At 49.2% G+C, this 21,092-nt stretch overlaps 36 non-coding genes across 36 annotated transcripts; all 36 read left to right on the forward strand.

Annotated features, from left to right (window-relative positions):
* The first annotated feature begins 148 nt into the window (after positions 1 to 148).
* On the forward strand, positions 149 to 230 carry Trnas-uga (transfer RNA serine (anticodon UGA)). Its single transcript has one exon. It is a non-coding gene; the product is annotated as a tRNA-Ser (tRNA).
* A 611-nt stretch (positions 231 to 841) lies between these two features.
* Positions 842 to 913, forward strand: Trnaf-gaa (transfer RNA phenylalanine (anticodon GAA)). The gene has a single exon. It is a non-coding gene; the product is annotated as a tRNA-Phe (tRNA).
* Positions 914 to 1,449: 536 nt separating this feature from the next.
* On the forward strand, positions 1,450 to 1,522 carry Trnak-uuu (transfer RNA lysine (anticodon UUU)). Its single transcript has one exon. It is a non-coding gene; the product is annotated as a tRNA-Lys (tRNA).
* Positions 1,523 to 1,660: 138 nt separating this feature from the next.
* Positions 1,661 to 1,741, forward strand: Trnas-cga (transfer RNA serine (anticodon CGA)). The gene has a single exon. It is a non-coding gene; the product is annotated as a tRNA-Ser (tRNA).
* Positions 1,742 to 2,427: 686 nt separating this feature from the next.
* Positions 2,428 to 2,509, forward strand: Trnas-uga (transfer RNA serine (anticodon UGA)). Its single transcript has one exon. It is a non-coding gene; the product is annotated as a tRNA-Ser (tRNA).
* Positions 2,510 to 3,120: 611 nt separating this feature from the next.
* On the forward strand, positions 3,121 to 3,193 carry Trnaf-gaa (transfer RNA phenylalanine (anticodon GAA)). The gene has a single exon. It is a non-coding gene; the product is annotated as a tRNA-Phe (tRNA).
* Positions 3,194 to 3,942: 749 nt separating this feature from the next.
* Positions 3,943 to 4,024, forward strand: Trnas-cga (transfer RNA serine (anticodon CGA)). The gene has a single exon. It is a non-coding gene; the product is annotated as a tRNA-Ser (tRNA).
* Positions 4,025 to 4,707: 683 nt separating this feature from the next.
* Trnas-uga (transfer RNA serine (anticodon UGA)) lies at positions 4,708 to 4,789 on the forward strand. Its single transcript has one exon. It is a non-coding gene; the product is annotated as a tRNA-Ser (tRNA).
* Positions 4,790 to 5,401: 612 nt separating this feature from the next.
* On the forward strand, positions 5,402 to 5,474 carry Trnaf-gaa (transfer RNA phenylalanine (anticodon GAA)). Its single transcript has one exon. It is a non-coding gene; the product is annotated as a tRNA-Phe (tRNA).
* Positions 5,475 to 6,013: 539 nt separating this feature from the next.
* Positions 6,014 to 6,086, forward strand: Trnak-uuu (transfer RNA lysine (anticodon UUU)). The gene has a single exon. It is a non-coding gene; the product is annotated as a tRNA-Lys (tRNA).
* Positions 6,087 to 6,224: 138 nt separating this feature from the next.
* Trnas-cga (transfer RNA serine (anticodon CGA)) lies at positions 6,225 to 6,306 on the forward strand. Its single transcript has one exon. It is a non-coding gene; the product is annotated as a tRNA-Ser (tRNA).
* A 690-nt stretch (positions 6,307 to 6,996) lies between these two features.
* Positions 6,997 to 7,077, forward strand: Trnas-uga (transfer RNA serine (anticodon UGA)). Its single transcript has one exon. It is a non-coding gene; the product is annotated as a tRNA-Ser (tRNA).
* A 612-nt stretch (positions 7,078 to 7,689) lies between these two features.
* Trnaf-gaa (transfer RNA phenylalanine (anticodon GAA)) lies at positions 7,690 to 7,762 on the forward strand. Its single transcript has one exon. It is a non-coding gene; the product is annotated as a tRNA-Phe (tRNA).
* Positions 7,763 to 8,301: 539 nt separating this feature from the next.
* Trnak-uuu (transfer RNA lysine (anticodon UUU)) lies at positions 8,302 to 8,374 on the forward strand. Its single transcript has one exon. It is a non-coding gene; the product is annotated as a tRNA-Lys (tRNA).
* Positions 8,375 to 8,512: 138 nt separating this feature from the next.
* Trnas-cga (transfer RNA serine (anticodon CGA)) lies at positions 8,513 to 8,594 on the forward strand. Its single transcript has one exon. It is a non-coding gene; the product is annotated as a tRNA-Ser (tRNA).
* Positions 8,595 to 9,286: 692 nt separating this feature from the next.
* On the forward strand, positions 9,287 to 9,368 carry Trnas-uga (transfer RNA serine (anticodon UGA)). Its single transcript has one exon. It is a non-coding gene; the product is annotated as a tRNA-Ser (tRNA).
* A 611-nt stretch (positions 9,369 to 9,979) lies between these two features.
* On the forward strand, positions 9,980 to 10,052 carry Trnaf-gaa (transfer RNA phenylalanine (anticodon GAA)). Its single transcript has one exon. It is a non-coding gene; the product is annotated as a tRNA-Phe (tRNA).
* A 539-nt stretch (positions 10,053 to 10,591) lies between these two features.
* Positions 10,592 to 10,664, forward strand: Trnak-uuu (transfer RNA lysine (anticodon UUU)). Its single transcript has one exon. It is a non-coding gene; the product is annotated as a tRNA-Lys (tRNA).
* A 138-nt stretch (positions 10,665 to 10,802) lies between these two features.
* Positions 10,803 to 10,884, forward strand: Trnas-cga (transfer RNA serine (anticodon CGA)). Its single transcript has one exon. It is a non-coding gene; the product is annotated as a tRNA-Ser (tRNA).
* Positions 10,885 to 11,575: 691 nt separating this feature from the next.
* Positions 11,576 to 11,657, forward strand: Trnas-uga (transfer RNA serine (anticodon UGA)). The gene has a single exon. It is a non-coding gene; the product is annotated as a tRNA-Ser (tRNA).
* A 611-nt stretch (positions 11,658 to 12,268) lies between these two features.
* Positions 12,269 to 12,341, forward strand: Trnaf-gaa (transfer RNA phenylalanine (anticodon GAA)). Its single transcript has one exon. It is a non-coding gene; the product is annotated as a tRNA-Phe (tRNA).
* A 539-nt stretch (positions 12,342 to 12,880) lies between these two features.
* On the forward strand, positions 12,881 to 12,953 carry Trnak-uuu (transfer RNA lysine (anticodon UUU)). Its single transcript has one exon. It is a non-coding gene; the product is annotated as a tRNA-Lys (tRNA).
* Positions 12,954 to 13,091: 138 nt separating this feature from the next.
* Positions 13,092 to 13,173, forward strand: Trnas-cga (transfer RNA serine (anticodon CGA)). Its single transcript has one exon. It is a non-coding gene; the product is annotated as a tRNA-Ser (tRNA).
* A 694-nt stretch (positions 13,174 to 13,867) lies between these two features.
* On the forward strand, positions 13,868 to 13,949 carry Trnas-uga (transfer RNA serine (anticodon UGA)). The gene has a single exon. It is a non-coding gene; the product is annotated as a tRNA-Ser (tRNA).
* A 611-nt stretch (positions 13,950 to 14,560) lies between these two features.
* Positions 14,561 to 14,633, forward strand: Trnaf-gaa (transfer RNA phenylalanine (anticodon GAA)). The gene has a single exon. It is a non-coding gene; the product is annotated as a tRNA-Phe (tRNA).
* A 539-nt stretch (positions 14,634 to 15,172) lies between these two features.
* On the forward strand, positions 15,173 to 15,245 carry Trnak-uuu (transfer RNA lysine (anticodon UUU)). Its single transcript has one exon. It is a non-coding gene; the product is annotated as a tRNA-Lys (tRNA).
* Positions 15,246 to 15,383: 138 nt separating this feature from the next.
* Positions 15,384 to 15,465, forward strand: Trnas-cga (transfer RNA serine (anticodon CGA)). The gene has a single exon. It is a non-coding gene; the product is annotated as a tRNA-Ser (tRNA).
* Positions 15,466 to 16,154: 689 nt separating this feature from the next.
* On the forward strand, positions 16,155 to 16,236 carry Trnas-uga (transfer RNA serine (anticodon UGA)). The gene has a single exon. It is a non-coding gene; the product is annotated as a tRNA-Ser (tRNA).
* A 611-nt stretch (positions 16,237 to 16,847) lies between these two features.
* Positions 16,848 to 16,920, forward strand: Trnaf-gaa (transfer RNA phenylalanine (anticodon GAA)). The gene has a single exon. It is a non-coding gene; the product is annotated as a tRNA-Phe (tRNA).
* A 539-nt stretch (positions 16,921 to 17,459) lies between these two features.
* On the forward strand, positions 17,460 to 17,532 carry Trnak-uuu (transfer RNA lysine (anticodon UUU)). Its single transcript has one exon. It is a non-coding gene; the product is annotated as a tRNA-Lys (tRNA).
* A 138-nt stretch (positions 17,533 to 17,670) lies between these two features.
* Positions 17,671 to 17,752, forward strand: Trnas-cga (transfer RNA serine (anticodon CGA)). The gene has a single exon. It is a non-coding gene; the product is annotated as a tRNA-Ser (tRNA).
* A 692-nt stretch (positions 17,753 to 18,444) lies between these two features.
* Positions 18,445 to 18,526, forward strand: Trnas-uga (transfer RNA serine (anticodon UGA)). Its single transcript has one exon. It is a non-coding gene; the product is annotated as a tRNA-Ser (tRNA).
* Positions 18,527 to 19,137: 611 nt separating this feature from the next.
* Trnaf-gaa (transfer RNA phenylalanine (anticodon GAA)) lies at positions 19,138 to 19,210 on the forward strand. The gene has a single exon. It is a non-coding gene; the product is annotated as a tRNA-Phe (tRNA).
* Positions 19,211 to 19,749: 539 nt separating this feature from the next.
* Positions 19,750 to 19,822, forward strand: Trnak-uuu (transfer RNA lysine (anticodon UUU)). Its single transcript has one exon. It is a non-coding gene; the product is annotated as a tRNA-Lys (tRNA).
* A 138-nt stretch (positions 19,823 to 19,960) lies between these two features.
* Trnas-cga (transfer RNA serine (anticodon CGA)) lies at positions 19,961 to 20,042 on the forward strand. Its single transcript has one exon. It is a non-coding gene; the product is annotated as a tRNA-Ser (tRNA).
* A 695-nt stretch (positions 20,043 to 20,737) lies between these two features.
* Positions 20,738 to 20,819, forward strand: Trnas-uga (transfer RNA serine (anticodon UGA)). The gene has a single exon. It is a non-coding gene; the product is annotated as a tRNA-Ser (tRNA).
* Positions 20,820 to 21,092: the final 273 nt, after the last annotated feature.

Genomic DNA, 21,092 nt, shown 5'->3' on the forward strand with positions numbered 1-21,092 from the left:
GTTCAAGTCCCTGTCTGGGCGAAAATTAGTACACTTTCGTAACGGCTAATGGAAACCCTACAGCAAAGAGTGAGGCCACGCCGTTTTCTGCCATCAGATTGCTTCTAAAGATGGCGGTTTGACTTGTCGGGAGTCGCTTCCGCCACCGGCAGTCGTGGCCGAGTGGTTAAGGCGTCTGACTTGAAATCAGATTCCCTCTGGGAGCGTAGGTTCGAGTCCTGCCGACTGCGAAAATTTTCTCGCTCTCAAAAGGCGGACGTTGAGCTGCATCCTAGCAGTTGCGTCACTACTAAACACGTGGGTCACCAGCAATGTGCAGTGTTATTTGATCGAGGGCGCAGCGTTACAGTCGCGCCCAGAAGCCGCAGCTCATCTCCTCGTCTCACAGCCGTCCACCAGGTGTTAGTACAAGTGTCGCCTCACTGGGCAGTGCAGATGTGTCCATTTTAGCTTGCAGACGATGACGTGTAGCAATTTATGAGCTAACGCAAGTCGAATGTTTTACCATGTGTATCTGCTAGATACTGCCTCTCATATGGTGGAGAGGCTCACTCCTTCTTGTGTCTCGTTCTCTGCACACGAGTTGCCCCTGGCATCGATATAGCACGGGTTTTCTAGCGTCAGCGTGGCGTCACGTCAAGTCAGCGAATTCAATATCACACGAATCGAGTCGACATGTTTGCTTGTTACGATGACGGAAGCTGAAGAAATGTGTGTGGAACTTCACTGCATCGGCTGCTCGCCCTTCAGCGTCCCTGTGTCTTATCAGACGAAGGTGACTGTGAAATTGGCAACGAGGCAGAAGTGAACGAACACATGCAAATGGCAACCTTCGCCGTCAGCCGAAATAGCTCAGTTGGGAGAGCGTTAGACTGAAGATCTAAAGGTCATGGTTCGATCCCGGGTTTCGGCAGGTACTCGTTTTGATGCGACGCCAATGGAATTACTCTGCGTTTGTGATAATGCAACTACCGCTGACAACAAAATGACTCTCTCCTGTAGCTGTTCTGGTTGTCTATTGCATGCCACAAGAGGAACTTACTAGATAACTAACTCCCTTAGAAGCAAAAGAATTAAAAATATCCTACGACTGCATTCCTTTTTCTGTGTCAGGTGGTGAAGAACGTCTTCAACGGAACCGTGAAATGAGCGAAAGCGTGGAAACATTGCATTCGAAATGCTTGTGAATTTTCCAATTGCCCAGTGAGTGTCGACAAACACGTAAATTCTCTGCTCCAACGTATGAGACGTAACAACTGGTGCAATTTGTTGTTGCATCGTGTGTCAGCAGTCTTCGATAGTGGTGTTACGGGCTTAGCGCGATAAGTTTGTAGACAGCATTTAGGCGACGTTTTATTAGTAACGGCCCCATGCAGCGATTGCACAACAGTAAAGGACATGAGTCAATGTATAGTTGTGCATCGTAGGAGATTTTGCAGCCTTGTGTGAGCCCGGATAGCTCAGTCGGTAGAGCATTAGGCTTTTAACCTAAGGGTCCAGGGTTCAAGTCCCTGTCCGGGCGGAAATTTTAATACTTTGGTAGCGATTCGTCTGGTAGCGGTGGAAACGCTACGGAAAATAATGCAGCTACGCCGTTTTCTGACACCACAGCGTTTTATACGGTAGCAGTTGCATGTGTCGGGAGAACACCGCGCTAACGGCAGTCGTGCCGAGTGGTTAAGGCGTCTGACTCGAAATCAGATTCCCTCTGGGAGCGTAGGTTCGAATCCTACCGGCTGCGTGCGATTTTGCGTAAAGAGGAGCAAACGTTTTCGCACACATGTGACATGCGTGGGCGAATGCGGGTGCAACCAGTGACGCCATTCTCAACAAGACGAAAATTTCCGTTTTAAGAATACTGAGTTTTCGCGACGACCGCTGCTTACTGTGCCTATCGGTTAACCTCGCACTGACGCTGGGAGTGCAGAAAGCCGTCGCTGAGATGGTGAGTACACAGATGTGCTCGAAAATTTCATTTTCTTTTTAAGAATCGCAATTTCAATCATTCGAGTGCGGCAAAAGCAGTAGTGCAGCGTTTTTTTTTTTTTTCTTTTCTTAAGATCTCGCAGCTGCTTGGAGGTATGTCCATCGTTTTAAGACGACAGAAAACTAGCGTCAGCGGTGCGTCAGTGGGAAGTCGGTGAAGTCGCCATTGGAGCCATAAGCCAGCAATTACGACATGCGAAACACTCGCACACCACGCAGCTGTACGATAATGCTCGTGCGTGGGCCGCATAGCTGAGTCGTAGAGCGTTAGGTTTTCAACCGAAGGGTCCTGGGTTCAAGTCCCTGTCTGGGCGAAAATTAGTACACTTTCGTAACGGCTAATGGAAACCCTACAGCAAAGAGTGAGGCCACGCCGTTTTCTGCCATCAGATTGCTTCTAAAGATGGCGGTTTGACTTGTCGGGAGTCGCTTCCGCCACCGGCAGTCGTGGCCGAGTGGTTAAGGCGTCTGACTTGAAATCAGATTCCCTCTGGGAGCGTAGGTTCGAGTCCTGCCGACTGCGAAAATTTTCTCGCTCTCAAAAGGCGGACGTTGAGCTGCATCCTAGCAGTTGCGTCACTACTAAACACGTGGGTCACCAGCAATGTGCAGTGTTATTTGATCGAGGGCGCAGCGTTACAGTCGCGCCCAGAAGCCGCAGCTCATCTCCTCGTCTCACAGCCGTCCACCAGGTGTTAGTACAAGTGTCGCCTCACTGGGCAGTGCAGATGTGTCCATTTTAGCTTGCAGACGATGACGTGTAGCAATTTATGAGCTAACGCAAGTCGAATGTTTTACCATGTGTATCTGCTAGATACTGCCTCTCATATGGTGGAGAGGCTCACTCCTTCTTGTGTCTCGTTCTCTGCACACGAGTTGCCCCTGGCATCGATATAGCACGGGTTTTCTAGCGTCAGCGTGGCGTCACGTCAAGTCAGCGAATTCAATATCACACGAATCGAGTCGACATGTTTGCTTGTTACGATGACGGAAGCTGAAGAAATGTGTGTGGAACTTCACTGCATCGGCTGCTCGCCCTTCAGCGTCCCTGTGTCTTATCAGACGAAGGTGACTGTGAAATTGGCAACGAGGCAGAAGTGAACGAACACATGCAAATGGCAACCTTCGCCGTCAGCCGAAATAGCTCAGTTGGGAGAGCGTTAGACTGAAGATCTAAAGGTCCATGGTTCGATCCCGGGTTTCGGCAGGTACTCGTTTTGATGCGACGCCAATGGAATTACTCTGCGTTTGTGATAATGCAACTACCGCTGACAACAAAAATGACTCTCTCCTGTAGCTGTTCTGGTTGTCTATTGCATGCCACAAGAGGAACTTACTAGATAACTAACTCCCTTAGAAGCAAAAGAATTAAAAATATCCTACGACTGCATTCCTTTTTCTGTGTCAGGTGGTGAAGAACGTCTTCAACGGAACCGTGAAATGAGCGAAAGCGTGGGAAACATTGCATTCGAAATGCTTGTGAATTTTCCAATTGCCCAGTGAGTGTCGACAAAACACGTAAATTCTCTGCTCCAACGTATGAGACGTAACAAACTGGTGCAATTTGTTGTTGCATCGTGTGTCAGCAGTCTTCGATAGTGTGTTACGGGCTTAGCGCGATAAGTTTGTAGACAGCATTTAGGCGACGTTTTATTAGTAACGGCCCCATGCAGCGATTGCACAACAGTAAAGGACATGAGTCAATGTATAGTTGTGCATCGTAGGAGATTTTGCAGCCTTGTGTGAGCCCGGATAGCTCAGTCGGTAGAGCATTAGGCTTTAACCTAAGGGTCCAGGGTTCAAGTCCCTGTCCGGGCGGAAATTTTAATACTTTGGTAGCGATTCGTCTGGTAGCGGTGGAAACGCTACGGAAAATAATGCAGCTACGCCGTTTTCTGACACCACAGCGTTTTATACGGTAGCAGTTGCATGTGTCGGGAGAACACCGCGCTAACGGCAGTCGTGGCCGAGTGGTTAAGGCGTCTGACTCGAAATCAGATTCCCTCTGGGAGCGTAGGTTCGAATCCTACCGGCTGCGTGCGATTTTGCGTAAAGAGGAGCAAACGTTTTCGCACACATGTGACATGCGTGGGCGAATGCGGGTGCAACCAGTGACGCCATTCTCAACAAGACGAAAATTTCCGTTTTAAGAATACTGAGTTTTCGCGACGACCGCTGCTTACTGTGCCTATCGGTTAACCTCGCACTGACAGTGCAGAAAGCCGTCGCTGAGATGGTGAGTACACAGATGTGCTCGAAAATTTCATTTTCTTTTTAAGAATCGCAATTTCAATCATTCGAGTGCGGCAAAAGCAGTAGTGCAGCGTTTTTTTTTTTTTTTCTTTTCTTAAGATCTCGCAGCTGCTTGGAGGTATGTCCATCGTTTTAAGACGACAGAAAACTAGCGTCAGCGGTGCGTCAGTGGGAAGTCGGTGAAGTCGCCATTGGAGCCATAAGCCAGCAATTACGACATGCGAAACACTCGCACACCACGCAGCTGTACGATAATGCTCGTGCGTGGGCCCGCATAGCTGAGTCGGTAGAGCGTTAGGTTTTCAACCGAAGGGTCCTGGGTTCAAGTCCCTGTCTGGGCGAAAATTAGTACACTTTCGTAACGGCTAATGGAAACCCTACAGCAAAGAGTGAGGCCACGCCGTTTTCTGCCATCAGATTGCTTCTAAAGATGGCGGTTTGACTTGTCGGGAGTCGCTTCCGCCACCGGCAGTCGTGGCCGAGTGGTTAAGGCGTCTGACTTGAAATCAGATTCCCTCTGGGAGCGTAGGTTCGAGTCCTGCCGACTGCGAAAATTTTCTCGCTCTCAAAAGGCGGACGTTGAGCTGCATCCTAGCAGTTGCGTCACTACTAAACACGTGGGTCACCAGCAATGTGCAGTGTTATTTGATCGAGGGCGCAGCGTTACAGTCGCGCCCAGAAGCCGCAGCTCATCTCCTCGTCTCACAGCCGTCCACCAGGTGTTAGTACAAGTGTCGCCTCACTGGGCAGTGCAGATGTGTCCATTTTAGCTTGCAGACGATGACGTGTAGCAATTTATGAGCTAACGCAAGTCGAATGTTTTACCATGTGTATCTGCTAGATACTGCACTCTCATATGGTGGAGAGGCTCACTCCTTCTTGTGTCTCGTTCTCTGCACACGAGTTGCCCCTGGCATCGATATAGCACGGGTTTTCTAGCGTCAGCGTGGCGTCACGTCAAGTCAGCGAATTCAATATCACACGAATCGAGTCGACATGTTTGCTTGTTACGATGACGGAAGCTGAAGAAATGTGTGTGGAACTTCACTGCATCGGCTGCTCGCCCTTCAGCGTCCCTGTGTCTTATCAGACGAAGGTGACTGTGAAATTGGCAACGAGGCAGAAGTGAACGAACACATGCAAATGGCAACCTTCGCCGTCAGCCGAAATAGCTCAGTTGGGAGAGCGTTAGACTGAAGATCTAAAGGTCCATGGTTCGATCCCGGGTTTCGGCAGGTACTCGTTTTGATGCGACGCCAATGGAATTACTCTGCGTTTGTGATAATGCAACTACCGCTGACAACAAAAATGACTCTCTCCTGTAGCTGTTCTGGTTGTCTATTGCATGCCACAAGAGGAACTTACTAGATAACTAACTCCCTTAGAAGCAAAAGAATTAAAAATATCCTACCGACTGCATTCCTTTTTCTGTGTCAGGTGGTGAAGAACGTCTTCAACGGAACCGTGAAATGAGCGAAAGCGTGGGAAACATTGCATTCGAAATGCTTGTGAATTTTCCAATTGCCCAGTGAGTGTCGACAAAACACGTAAATTCTCTGCTCCAACGTATGAGACGTAACAACTGGTGCAATTTGTTGTTGCATCGTGTGTCAGCAGTCTTCGATAGTGTGTTACGGGCTTAGCGCGATAAGTTTGTAGACAGCATTTAGGCGACGTTTTATTAGTAACGGCCCCATGCAGCGATTGCACAACAGTAAAGGACATGAGTCAATGTATAGTTGTGCATCGTAGGAGATTTTGCAGCCTTGTGTGAGCCCGGATAGCTCAGTCGGTAGAGCATTAGGCTTTTAACCTAAGGGTCCAGGGTTCAAGTCCCTGTCCGGGCGGAAATTTTAATACTTTGGTAGCGATTCGTCTGGTAGCGGTGGAAACGCTACGGAAAATAATGCAGCTACGCCGTTTTCTGACACCACAGCGTTTTATACGGTAGCAGTTGCATGTGTCGGGAGAACACCGCGCTAACGGCAGTCGTGGCCGAGTGGTTAAGGCGTCTGACTCGAAATCAGATTCCCTCTGGGAGCGTAGGTTCGAATCCTACCGGCTGCGTGCGATTTTGCGTAAAGAGGAGCAAACGTTTTCGCACACATGTGACATGCGTGGGCGAATGCGGGTGCAACCAGTGACGCCATTCTCAACAAGACGAAAATTTCCGTTTTAAGAATACTGAGTTTTCGCGACGACCGCTGCTTACTGTGCCTATCGGTTAACCTCGCACTGACGCTGGGAGTGCAGAAAGCCGTCGCTGAGATGGTGAGTACACAGATGTGCTCGAAAATTTCATTTTCTTTTTAAGAATCGCAATTTCAATCATTCGAGTGCGGCAAAAGCAGTAGTGCAGCGTTTTTTTTTTTTTTTCTTTTCTTAAGATCTCGCAGCTGCTTGGAGGTATGTCCATCGTTTTTAAGACGACAGAAAACTAGCGTCAGCGGTGCGTCAGTGGGAAGTCGGTGAAGTCGCCATTGGAGCCATAAGCCAGCAATTACGACATGCGAAACACTCGCACACCACGCAGCTGTACGATAATGCTCGTGCGTGGGCCCGCATAGCTGAGTCGGTAGAGCGTTAGGTTTTCAACCGAAGGGTCCTGGGTTCAAGTCCCTGTCTGGGCGAAAATTAGTACACTTTCGTAACGGCTAATGGAAACCCTACAGCAAAGAGTGAGGCCACGCCGTTTTCTGCCATCAGATTGCTTCTAAAGATGGCGGTTTGACTTGTCGGGAGTCGCTTCCGCCACCGGCAGTCGTGGCCGAGTGGTTAAGGCGTCTGACTTGAAATCAGATTCCTCTGGGAGCGTAGGTTCGAGTCCTGCCGACTGCGAAAATTTTCTCGCTCTCAAAAGGCGGACGTTGAGCTGCATCCTAGCAGTTGCGTCACTACTAAACACGTGGGTCACCAGCAATGTGCAGTGTTATTTGATCGAGGGCGCAGCGTTACAGTCGCGCCCAGAAGCCGCAGCTCATCTCCTCGTCTCACAGCCGTCCACCAGGTGTTAGTACAAGTGTCGCCTCACTGGGCAGTGCAGATGTGTCCATTTTAGCTTGCAGACGATGACGTGTAGCAATTTATGAGCTAACGCAAGTCGAATGTTTTACCATGTGTATCTGCTAGATACTGCCTCTCATATGGTGGAGAGGCTCACTCCTTCTTGTGTCTCGTTCTCTGCACACGAGTTGCCCCTGGCATCGATATAGCACGGGTTTTCTAGCGTCAGCGTGGCGTCACGTCAAGTCAGCGAATTCAATATCACACGAATCGAGTCGACATGTTTGCTTGTTACGATGACGGAAGCTGAAGAAATGTGTGTGGAACTTCACTGCATCGGCTGCTCGCCCTTCAGCGTCCCTGTGTCTTATCAGACGAAGGTGACTGTGAAATTGGCAACGAGGCAGAAGTGGAACGAACACATGCAAATGGCAACCTTCGCCGTCAGCCGAAATAGCTCAGTTGGGAGAGCGTTAGACTGAAGATCTAAAGGTCCATGGTTCGATCCCGGGTTTCGGCAGGTACTCGTTTTGATGCGACGCCAATGGAATTACTCTGCGTTTGTGATAATGCAACTACCGCTGACAACAAAAATGACTCTCTCCTGTAGCTGTTCTGGTTGTCTATTGCATGCCACAAGAGGAACTTACTAGATAACTAACTCCCTTAGAAGCAAAAGAATTAAAAATATCCTACCGACTGCATTCCTTTTTCTGTGTCAGGTGGTGAAGAACGTCTTCAACGGAACCGTGAAATGAGCGAAAGCGTGGGAAACATTGCATTCGAAATGCTTGTGAATTTTCCAATTGCCCAGTGAGTGTCGACAAAACACGTAAATTCTCTGCTCCAACGTATGAGACGTAACAACTGGTGCAATTTGTTGTTGCATCGTGTGTCAGCAGTCTTCGATAGTGTGTTACGGGCTTAGCGCGATAAGTTTGTAGACAGCATTTAGGCGACGTTTTATTAGTAACGGCCCCATGCAGCGATTGCACAACAGTAAAGGACATGAGTCAATGTATAGTTGTGCATCGTAGGAGATTTTGCAGCCTTGTGTGAGCCCGGATAGCTCAGTCGGTAGAGCATTAGGCTTTTAACCTAAGGGTCCAGGGTTCAAGTCCCTGTCCGGGCGGAAATTTTAATACTTTGGTAGCGATTCGTCTGGTAGCGGTGGAAACGCTACGGAAAATAATGCAGCTACGCCGTTTTCTGACACCACAGCGTTTTATACGGTAGCAGTTGCATGTGTCGGGAGAACACCGCGCTAACGGCAGTCGTGGCCGAGTGGTTAAGGCGTCTGACTCGAAATCAGATTCCCTCTGGGAGCGTAGGTTCGAATCCTACCGGCTGCGTGCGATTTTGCGTAAAGAGGAGCAAACGTTTTCGCACACATGTGACATGCGTGGGCGAATGCGGGTGCAACCAGTGACGCCATTCTCAACAAGACGAAAATTTCCGTTTTAAGAATACTGAGTTTTCGCGACGACCGCTGCTTACTGTGCCTATCGGTTCACCTCGCACTGACGCTGGGACTGCAGAAAGCCGTCGCTGAGATGGTGAGTACACAGATGTGCTCGAAAATTTCATTTTCTTTTTAAGAATCGCAATTTCAATCATTCGAGTGCGGCAAAAGCAGTAGTGCAGCGTTTTTTTTTTTTTTTTTTCTTTTCTTAAGATCTCGCAGCTGCTTGGAGGTATGTCCATCGTTTTAAGACGACAGAAAACTAGCGTCAGCGGTGCGTCAGTGGGAAGTCGGTGAAGTCGCCATTGGAGCCATAAGCCAGCAATTACGACATGCGAAACACTCGCACACCACGCAGCTGTACGATAATGCTCGTGCGTGGGCCCGCATAGCTGAGTCGGTAGAGCGTTAGGTTTTCAACCGAAGGGTCCTGGGTTCAAGTCCCTGTCTGGGCGAAAATTAGTACACTTTCGTAACGGCTAATGGAAACCCTACAGCAAAGAGTGAGGCCACGCCGTTTTCTGCCATCAGATTGCTTCTAAAGATGGCGGTTTGACTTGTCGGGAGTCGCTTCCGCCACCGGCAGTCGTGGCCGAGTGGTTAAGGCGTCTGACTTGAAATCAGATTCCCTCTGGGAGCGTAGGTTCGAGTCCTGCCGACTGCGAAAATTTTCTCGCTCTCAAAAGGCGGACGTTGAGCTGCATCCTAGCAGTTGCGTCACTACTAAACACGTGGGTCACCAGCAATGTGCAGTGTTATTTGATCGAGGGCGCAGCGTTACAGTCGCGCCCAGAAGCCGCAGCTCATCTCCTCGTCTCACAGCCGTCCACCAGGTGTTAGTACAAGTGTCGCCTCACTGGGCAGTGCAGATGTGTCCATTTTAGCTTGCAGACGATGACGTGTAGCAATTTATGAGCTAACGCAAGTCGAATGTTTTACCATGTGTATCTGCTAGATACTGCCTCTCATATGGTGGAGAGGCTCACTCCTTCTTGTGTCTCGTTCTCTGCACACGAGTTGCCCCTGGCATCGATATAGCACGGGTTTTCTAGCGTCAGCGTGGCGTCACGTCAAGTCAGCGAATTCAATATCACACGAATCGAGTCGACATGTTTGCTTGTTACGATGACGGAAGCTGAAGAAATGTGTGTGGAACTTCACTGCATCGGCTGCTCGCCCTTCAGCGTCCCTGTGTCTTATCAGACGAAGGTGACTGTGAAATTGGCAACGAGGCAGAAGTGAACGAACACATGCAAATGGCAACCTTCGCCGTCAGCCGAAATAGCTCAGTTGGGAGAGCGTTAGACTGAAGATCTAAAGGTCCCTGGTTCGATCCCGGGTTTCGGCAGGTACTCGTTTTGATGCGACGCCAATGGAATTACTCTGCGTTTGTGATAATGCAACTACCGCTGACAACAAAAATGACTCTCTCCTGTAGCTGTTCTGGTTGTCTATTGCATGCCACAAGAGGAACTTACTAGATAACTAACTCCCTTAGAAGCAAAAGAATTAAAAATATCCTACCGACTGCATTCCTTTTTCTGTGTCAGGTGGTGAAGAACGTCTTCAACGGAACCGTGAAATGAGCGAAAGCGTGGGAAACATTGCATTCGAAATGCTTGTGAATTTTCCAATTGCCCAGTGAGTGTCGACAAAACACGTAAATTCTCTGCTCCAACGTATGAGACGTAACAACTGGTGCAATTTGTTGTTGCATCGTGTGTCAGCAGTCTTCGATAGTGTGTTACGGGCTTAGCGCGATAAGTTTGTAGACAGCATTTAGGCGACGTTTTATTAGTAACGGCCCCATGCAGCGATTGCACAACAGTAAAGGACATGAGTCAATGTATAGTTGTGCATCGTAGGAGATTTTGCAGCCTTGTGTGAGCCCGGATAGCTCAGTCGGTAGAGCATTAGGCTTTTAACCTAAGGGTCCAGGGTTCAAGTCCCTGTCCGGGCGGAAATTTTAATACTTTGGTAGCGATTCGTCTGGTAGCGGTGGAAACGCTACGGAAAATAATGCAGCTACGCCGTTTTCTGACACCACAGCGTTTTATACGGTAGCAGTTGCATGTGTCGGGAGAACACCGCGCTAACGGCAGTCGTGGCCGAGTGGTTAAGGCGTCTGACTCGAAATCAGATTCCCTCTGGGAGCGTAGGTTCGAATCCTACCGGCTGCGTGCGATTTTGCGTAAAGAGGAGCAAACGTTTTCGCACACATGTGACATGCGTGGGCGAATGCGGGTGCAACCAGTGACGCCATTCTCAACAAGACGAAAATTTCCGTTTTAAGAATACTGAGTTTTCGCGACGACCGCTGCTTACTGTGCCTATCGGTTAACCTCGCACTGACGCTGGGACTGCAGAAAGCCGTCGCTGAGATGGTGAGTACACAGATGTGCTCGAAAATTTCATTTTCTTTTTAAGAATCGCAATTTCAATCATTCGAGTGCGGCAAAAGCAGTAGTGCAGCGTTTTTTTTTTTTTTTTTCTTTTCTTAAGATCTCGCAGCTGCTTGGAGGTATGTCCATCGTTTTAAGACGACAGAAAACTAGCGTCAGCGGTGCGTCAGTGGGAAGTCGGTGAAGTCGCCATTGGAGCCATAAGCCAGCAATTACGACATGCGAAACACTCGCACACCACGCAGCTGTACGATAATGCTCGTGCGTGGGCCCGCATAGCTGAGTCGGTAGAGCGTTAGGTTTTCAACCGAAGGGTCCTGGGTTCAAGTCCCTGTCTGGGCGAAAATTAGTACACTTTCGTAACGGCTAATGGAAACCCTACAGCAAAGAGTGAGGCCACGCCGTTTTCTGCCATCAGATTGCTTCTAAAGATGGCGGTTTGACTTGTCGGGAGTCGCTTCCGCCACCGGCAGTCGTGGCCGAGTGGTTAAGGCGTCTGACTTGAAATCAGATTCCCTCTGGGAGCGTAGGTTCGAGTCCTGCCGACTGCGAAAATTTTCTCGCTCTCAAAAGGCGGACGTTGAGCTGCATCCTAGCAGTTGCGTCACTACTAAACACGTGGGTCACCAGCAATGTGCAGTGTTATTTGATCGAGGGCGCAGCGTTACAGTCGCGCCCAGAAGCCGCAGCTCATCTCCTCGTCTCACAGCCGTCCACCAGGTGTTAGTACAAGTGTCGCCTCACTGGGCAGTGCAGATGTGTCCATTTTAGCTTGCAGACGATGACGTGTAGCAATTTATGAGCTAACGCAAGTCGAATGTTTTACCATGTGTATCTGCTAGATACTGCCTCTCATATGGTGGAGAGGCTCACTCCTTCTTGTGTCTCGTTCTCTGCACACGAGTTGCCCCTGGCATCGATATAGCACGGGTTTTCTAGCGTCAGCGTGGCGTCACGTCAAGTCAGCGAATTCAATATCACACGAATCGAGTCGACATGTTTGCTTGTTACGATGACGGAAGCTGAAGAAATGTGTGTGGAACTTCACTGCATCGGCTGCTCGCCCTTCAGCGTCCCTGTGTCTTATCAGACGAAGGTGACTGTGAAATTGGCAACGAGGCAGAAGTGAACGAACACATGCAAATGGCAACCTTCGCCGTCAGCCGAAATAGCTCAGTTGGGAGAGCGTTAGACTGAAGATCTAAAGGTCCATGGTTCGATCCCGGGTTTCGGCAGGTACTCGTTTTGATGCGACGCCAATGGAATTACTCTGCGTTTGTGATAATGCAACTACCGCTGACAACAAAAATGACTCTCTCCTGTAGCTGTTCTGGTTGTCTATTGCATGCCACAAGAGGAACTTACTAGATAACTAACTCCCTTAGAAGCAAAAGAATTAAAAATATCCTACCGACTGCATTCCTTTTTCTGTGTCAGGTGGTGAAGAACGTCTTCAACGGAACCGTGAAATGAGCGAAAGCGTGGGAAACATTGCATTCGAAATGCTTGTGAATTTTCCAATTGCCCAGTGAGTGTCGACAAAACACGTAAATTCTCTGCTCCAACGTATGAGACGTAACAACTGGTGCAATTTGTTGTTGCATCGTGTGTCAGCAGTCTTCGATAGTGTGTTACGGGCTTAGCGCGATAAGTTTGTAGACAGCATTTAGGCGACGTTTTATTAGTAACGGCCCCATGCAGCGATTGCACAACAGTAAAGGACATGAGTCAATGTATAGTTGTGCATCGTAGGAGATTTTGCAGCCTTGTGTGAGCCCGGATAGCTCAGTCGGTAGAGCATTAGGCTTTTAACCTAAGGGTCCAGGGTTCAAGTCCCTGTCCGGGCGGAAATTTTAATACTTTGGTAGCGATTCGTCTGGTAGCGGTGGAAACGCTACGGAAAATAATGCAGCTACGCCGTTTTCTGACACCACAGCGTTTTATACGGTAGCAGTTGCATGTGTCGGGAGAACACCGCGCTAACGGCAGTCGTGGCCGAGTGGTTAAGGCGTCTGACTCGAAATCAGATTCCCTCTGGGAGCGTAGGTTCGAATCCTACCGGCTGCGTGCGATTTTGCGTAAAGAGGAGCAAACGTTTTCGCACACATGTGACATGCGTGGGCGAATGCGGGTGCAACCAGTGACGCCATTCTCAACAAGACGAAAATTTCCGTTTTAAGAATACTGAGTTTTCGCGACGACCGCTGCTTACTGTGCCTATCGGTTCACCTCGCACTGACGCTGGGACTGCAGAAAGCCGTCGCTGAGATGGTGAGTACACAGATGTGCTCGAAAATTTCATTTTCTTTTTAAGAATCGCAATTTCAATCATTCGAGTGCGGCAAAAGCAGTAGTGCAGCGTTTTTTTTTTTTTTTTTTTTCTTTTCTTAAGATCTCGCAGCTGCTTGGAGGTATGTCCATCGTTTTAAGACGACAGAAAACTAGCGTCAGCGGTGCGTCAGTGGGAAGTCGGTGAAGTCGCCATTGGAGCCATAAGCCAGCAATTACGACATGCGAAACACTCGCACACCACGCAGCTGTACGATAATGCTCGTGCGTGGGCCCGCATAGCTGAGTCGGTAGAGCGTTAGGTTTTCAACCGAAGGGTCCTGGGTTCAAGTCCCTGTCTGGGCGAAAATTAGTACACTTTCGTAACGGCTAATGGAAACCCTACAGCAAAGAGTGAGGCCACGCCGTTTTCTGCCATCAGATTGCTTCTAAAGATGGCGGTTTGACTTGTCGGGAGTCGCTTCCGCCACCGGCAGTCGTGGCCGAGTGGTTAAGGCGTCTGACTTGAAATCAGATTCCCTCTGGGAGCGTAGGTTCGAGTCCTGCCGACTGCGAAAATTTTCTCGCTCTCAAAAGGCGGACGTTGAGCTGCATCCTAGCAGTTGCGTCACTACTAAACACGTGGGTCACCAGCAATGTGCAGTGTTATTTGATCGAGGGCGCAGCGTTACAGTCGCGCCCAGAAGCCGCAGCTCATCTCCTCGTCTCACAGCCGTCCACCAGGTGTTAGTACAAGTGTCGCCTCACTGGGCAGTGCAGATGTGTCCATTTTAGCTTGCAGACGATGACGTGTAGCAATTTATGAGCTAACGCAAGTCGAATGTTTTACCATGTGTATCTGCTAGATACTGCCTCTCATATGGTGGAGAGGCTCACTCCTTCTTGTGTCTCGTTCTCTGCACACGAGTTGCCCCTGGCATCGATATAGCACGGGTTTTCTAGCGTCAGCGTGGCGTCACGTCAAGTCAGCGAATTCAATATCACACGAATCGAGTCGACATGTTTGCTTGTTACGATGACGGAAGCTGAAGAAATGTGTGTGGAACTTCACTGCATCGGCTGCTCGCCCTTCAGCGTCCCTGTGTCTTATCAGACGAAGGTGACTGTGAAATTGGCAACGAGGCAGAAGTGAACGAACACATGCAAATGGCAACCTTCGCCGTCAGCCGAAATAGCTCAGTTGGGAGAGCGTTAGACTGAAGATCTAAAGGTCCATGGTTCGATCCCGGGTTTCGGCAGGTACTCGTTTTGATGCGACGCCAATGGAATTACTCTGCGTTTGTGATAATGCAACTACCGCTGACAACAAAAATGACTCTCTCCTGTAGCTGTTCTGGTTGTCTATTGCATGCCACAAGAGGAACTTACTAGATAACTAACTCCCTTAGAAGCAAAAGAATTAAAAATATCCTACCGACTGCATTCCTTTTTCTGTGTCAGGTGGTGAAGAACGTCTTCAACGGAACCGTGAAATGAGCGAAAGCGTGGGAAACATTGCATTCGAAATGCTTGTGAATTTTCCAATTGCCCAGTGAGTGTCGACAAAACACGTAAATTCTCTGCTCCAACGTATGAGACGTAACAACTGGTGCAATTTGTTGTTGCATCGTGTGTCAGCAGTCTTCGATAGTGTGTTACGGGCTTAGCGCGATAAGTTTGTAGACAGCATTTAGGCGACGTTTTATTAGTAACGGCCCCATGCAGCGATTGCACAACAGTAAAGGACATGAGTCAATGTATAGTTGTGCATCGTAGGAGATTTTGCAGCCTTGTGTGAGCCCGGATAGCTCAGTCGGTAGAGCATTAGGCTTTTAACCTAAGGGTCCAGGGTTCAAGTCCCTGTCCGGGCGGAAATTTTAATACTTTGGTAGCGATTCGTCTGGTAGCGGTGGAAACGCTACGGAAAATAATGCAGCTACGCCGTTTTCTGACACCACAGCGTTTTATACGGTAGCAGTTGCATGTGTCGGGAGAACACCGCGCTAACGGCAGTCGTGGCCGAGTGGTTAAGGCGTCTGACTCGAAATCAGATTCCCTCTGGGAGCGTAGGTTCGAATCCTACCGGCTGCGTGCGATTTTGCGTAAAGAGGAGCAAACGTTTTCGCACACATGTGACATGCGTGGGCGAATGCGGGTGCAACCAGTGACGCCATTCTCAACAAGACGAAAATTTCCGTTTTAAGAATACTGAGTTTTCGCGACGACCGCTGCTTACTGTGCCTATCGGTTAACCTCGCACTGACGCTGGGAGTGCAGAAAGCCGTCGCTGAGATGGTGAGTACACAGATGTGCTCGAAAATTTCATTTTCTTTTTAAGAATCGCAATTTCAATCATTCGAGTGCGGCAAAAGCAGTAGTGCAGCGTTTTTTTTTTTTTTTCTTTTCTTAAGATCTCGCAGCTGCTTGGAGGTATGTCCATCGTTTTAAGACGACAGAAAACTAGCGTCAGCGGTGCGTCAGTGGGAAGTCGGTGAAGTCGCCATTGGAGCCATAAGCCAGCAATTACGACATGCGAAACACTCGCACACCACGCAGCTGTACGATAATGCTCGTGCGTGGGCCCGCATAGCTGAGTCGGTAGAGCGTTAGGTTTTCAACCGAAGGGTCCTGGGTTCAAGTCCCTGTCTGGGCGAAAATTAGTACACTTTCGTAACGGCTAATGGAAACCCTACAGCAAAGAGTGAGGCCACGCCGTTTTCTGCCATCAGATTGCTTCTAAAGATGGCGGTTTGACTTGTCGGGAGTCGCTTCCGCCACCGGCAGTCGTGGCCGAGTGGTTAAGGCGTCTGACTTGAAATCAGATTCCCTCTGGGAGCGTAGGTTCGAGTCCTGCCGACTGCGAAAATTTTCTCGCTCTCAAAAGGCGGACGTTGAGCTGCATCCTAGCAGTTGCGTCACTACTAAACACGTGGGTCACCAGCAATGTGCAGTGTTATTTGATCGAGGGCGCAGCGTTACAGTCGCGCCCAGAAGCCGCAGCTCATCTCCTCGTCTCACAGCCGTCCACCAGGTGTTAGTACAAGTGTCGCCTCACTGGGCAGTGCAGATGTGTCCATTTTAGCTTGCAGACGATGACGTGTAGCAATTTATGAGCTAACGCAAGTCGAATGTTTTACCATGTGTATCTGCTAGATACTGCCTCTCATATGGTGGAGAGGCTCACTCCTTCTTGTGTCTCGTTCTCTGCACACGAGTTGCCCCTGGCATCGATATAGCACGGGTTTTCTAGCGTCAGCGTGGCGTCACGTCAAGTCAGCGAATTCAATATCACACGAATCGAGTCGACATGTTTGCTTGTTACGATGACGGAAGCTGAAGAAATGTGTGTGGAACTTCACTGCATCGGCTGCTCGCCCTTCAGCGTCCCTGTGTCTTATCAGACGAAGGTGACTGTGAAATTGGCAACGAGGCAGAAGTGAACGAACACATGCAAATGGCAACCTTCGCCGTCAGCCGAAATAGCTCAGTTGGGAGAGCGTTAGACTGAAGATCTAAAGGTCCATGGTTCGATCCCGGGTTTCGGCAGGTACTCGTTTTGATGCGACGCCAATGGAATTACTCTGCGTTTGTGATAATGCAACTACCGCTGACAACAAAAATGACTCTCTCCTGTAGCTGTTCTGGTTGTCTATTGCATGCCACAAGAGGAACTTACTAGATAACTAACTCCCTTAGAAGCAAAAGAATTAAAAATATCCTACCGACTGCATTCCTTTTTCTGTGTCAGGTGGTGAAGAACGTCTTCAACGGAACCGTGAAATGAGCGAAAGCGTGGGAAACATTGCATTCGAAATGCTTGTGAATTTTCCAATTGCCCAGTGAGTGTCGACAAAACACGTAAATTCTCTGCTCCAACGTATGAGACGTAACAACTGGTGCAATTTGTTGTTGCATCGTGTGTCAGCAGTCTTCGATAGTGTGTTACGGGCTTAGCGCGATAAGTTTGTAGACAGCATTTAGGCGACGTTTTATTAGTAACGGCCCCATGCAGCGATTGCACAACAGTAAAGGACATGAGTCAATGTATAGTTGTGCATCGTAGGAGATTTTGCAGCCTTGTGTGAGCCCGGATAGCTCAGTCGGTAGAGCATTAGGCTTTTAACCTAAGGGTCCAGGGTTCAAGTCCCTGTCCGGGCGGAAATTTTAATACTTTGGTAGCGATTCGTCTGGTAGCGGTGGAAACGCTACGGAAAATAATGCAGCTACGCCGTTTTCTGACACCACAGCGTTTTATACGGTAGCAGTTGCATGTGTCGGGAGAACACCGCGCTAACGGCAGTCGTGGCCGAGTGGTTAAGGCGTCTGACTCGAAATCAGATTCCCTCTGGGAGCGTAGGTTCGAATCCTACCGGCTGCGTGCGATTTTGCGTAAAGAGGAGCAAACGTTTTCGCACACATGTGACATGCGTGGGCGAATGCGGGTGCAACCAGTGACGCCATTCTCAACAAGACGAAAATTTCCGTTTTAAGAATACTGAGTTTTCGCGACGACCGCTGCTTACTGTGCCTATCGGTTCACCTCGCACTGACGCTGGGACTGCAGAAAGCCGTCGCTGAGATGGTGAGTACACAGATGTGCTCGAAAATTTCATTTTCTTTTTAAGAATCGCAATTTCAATCATTCGAGTGCGGCAAAAGCAGTAGTGCAGCGTTTTTTTTTTTTTTTTTTCTTTTCTTAAGATCTCGCAGCTGCTTGGAGGTATGTCCATCGTTTTAAGACGACAGAAAACTAGCGTCAGCGGTGCGTCAGTGGGAAGTCGGTGAAGTCGCCATTGGAGCCATAAGCCAGCAATTACGACATGCGAAACACTCGCACACCACGCAGCTGTACGATAATGCTCGTGCGTGGGCCCGCATAGCTGAGTCGGTAGAGCGTTAGGTTTTCAACCGAAGGGTCCTGGGTTCAAGTCCCTGTCTGGGCGAAAATTAGTACACTTTCGTAACGGCTAATGGAAACCCTACAGCAAAGAGTGAGGCCACGCCGTTTTCTGCCATCAGATTGCTTCTAAAGATGGCGGTTTGACTTGTCGGGAGTCGCTTTCGCCACCGGCAGTCGTGGCCGAGTGGTTAAGGCGTCTGACTTGAAATCAGATTCCCTCTGGGAGCGTAGGTTCGAGTCCTGCCGACTGCGAAAATTTTCTCGCTCTCAAAAGGCGGACGTTGAGCTGCATCCTAGCAGTTGCGTCACTACTAAACACGTGGGTCACCAGCAATGTGCAGTGTTATTTGATCGAGGGCGCAGCGTTACAGTCGCGCCCAGAAGCCGCAGCTCATCTCCTCGTCTCACAGCCGTCCACCAGGTGTTAGTACAAGTGTCGCCTCACTGGGCAGTGCAGATGTGTCCATTTTAGCTTGCAGACGATGACGTGTAGCAATTTATGAGCTAACGCAAGTCGAATGTTTTACCATGTGTATCTGCTAGATACTGCCTCTCATATGGTGGAGAGGCTCACTCCTTCTTGCGTCTCGTTCTCTGCACACGAGTTGCCCCTGGCATCGATATAGCACGGGTTTTCTAGCGTCAGCGTGGCGTCACGTCAAGTCAGCGAATTCAATATCACACGAATCGAGTCGACATGTTTGCTTGTTACGATGACGGAAGCTGAAGAAATGTGTGTGGAACTTCACTGCATCGGCTGCTCGCCCTTCAGCGTCCCTGTGTCTTATCAGACGAAGGTGACTGTGAAATTGGCAACGAGGCAGAAGTGAACGAACACATGCAAATGGCAACCTTCGCCGTCAGCCGAAATAGCTCAGTTGGGAGAGCGTTAGACTGAAGATCTAAAGGTCCCTGGTTCGATCCCGGGTTTCGGCAGGTACTCGTTTTGATGCGACGCCAATGGAATTACTCTGCGTTTGTGATAATGCAACTACCGCTGACAACAAAAATGACTCTCTCCTGTAGCTGTTCTGGTTGTCTATTGCATGCCACAAGAGGAACTTACTAGATAACTAACTCCCTTAGAAGCAAAAGAATTAAAAATATCCTACCGACTGCATTCCTTTTTCTGTGTCAGGTGGTGAAGAACGTCTTCAACGGAACCGTGAAATGAGCGAAAGCGTGGGAAACATTGCATTCGAAATGCTTGTGAATTTTCCAATTGCCCAGTGAGTGTCGACAAAACACGTAAATTCTCTGCTCCAACGTATGAGACGTAACAACTGGTGCAATTTGTTGTTGCATCGTGTGTCAGCAGTCTTCGATAGTGTGTTACGGGCTTAGCGCGATAAGTTTGTAGACAGCATTTAGGCGACGTTTTATTAGTAACGGCCCCATGCAGCGATTGCACAACAGTAAAGGACATGAGTCAATGTATAGTTGTGCATCGTAGGAGATTTTGCAGCCTTGTGTGAGCCCGGATAGCTCAGTCGGTAGAGCATTAGGCTTTTAACCTAAGGGTCCAGGGTTCAAGTCCCTGTCCGGGCGGAAATTTTAATACTTTGGTAGCGATTCGTCTGGTAGCGGTGGAAACGCTACGGAAAATAATGCAGCTACGCCGTTTTCTGACACCACAGCGTTTTATACGGTAGCAGTTGCATGTGTCGGGAGAACACCGCGCTAACGGCAGTCGTGGCCGAGTGGTTAAGGCGTCTGACTCGAAATCAGATTCCCTCTGGGAGCGTAGGTTCGAATCCTACCGGCTGCGTGCGATTTTGCGTAAAGAGGAGCAAACGTTTTCGCACACATGTGACATGCGTGGGCGAATGCGGGTGCAACCAGTGACGCCATTCTCAACAAGACGAAAATTTCCGTTTTAAGAATACTGAGTTTTCGCGACGACCGCTGCTTACTGTGCCTATCGGTTCACCTCGCACTGACGCTGGGACTGCAGAAAGCCGTCGCTGAGATGGTGAGTACACAGATGTGCTCGAAAATTTCATTTTCTTTTTAAGAATCGCAATTTCAATCATTCGAGTGCGGCAAAAGCAGTAGTGCAGCGTTTTTTTTTTTTTTTTTTTTTCTTTTCTTAAGATCTCGCAGCTGCTTGGAGGTATGTCCATCGTTTTAAGACGACAGAAAACTAGCGTCAGCGGTGCGTCAGTGGGAAGTCGGTGAAGTCGCCATTGGAGCCATAAGCCAGCAATTACGACATGCGAAACACTCGCACACCACGCAGCTGTACGATAATGCTCGTGCGTGGGCCCGCATAGCTGAGTCGGTAGAGCGTTAGGTTTTCAACCGAAGGGTCCTGGGTTCAAGTCCCTGTCTGGGCGAAAATTAGTACACTTTCGTAACGGCTAATGGAAACCCTACAGCAAAGAGTGAGGCCACGCCGTTTTCTGCCATCAGATTGCTTCTAAAGATGGCGGTTTGACTTGTCGGGAGTCGCTTCCGCCACCGGCAGTCGTGGCCGAGTGGTTAAGGCGTCTGACTTGAAATCAGATTCCCTCTGGGAGCGTAGGTTCGAGTCCTGCCGACTGCGAAAATTTTCTCGCTCTCAAAAGGCGGACGTTGAGCTGCATCCTAGCAGTTGCGTCACTACTAAACACGTGGGTCACCAGCAATGTGCAGTGTTATTTGATCGAGGGCGCAGCGTTACAGTCGCGCCCAGAAGCCGCAGCTCATCTCCTCGTCTCACAGCCGTCCACCAGGTGTTAGTACAAGTGTCGCCTCACTGGGCAGTGCAGATGTGTCCATTTTAGCTTGCAGACGATGACGTGTAGCAATTTATGAGCTAACGCAAGTCGAATGTTTT

This window comes from Schistocerca cancellata, unplaced genomic scaffold, assembly GCF_023864275.1.
Source record: "Schistocerca cancellata isolate TAMUIC-IGC-003103 unplaced genomic scaffold, iqSchCanc2.1 HiC_scaffold_648, whole genome shotgun sequence".
In the NCBI taxonomy this organism is placed as follows: Eukaryota; Metazoa; Arthropoda; class Insecta; order Orthoptera; family Acrididae; genus Schistocerca; species Schistocerca cancellata.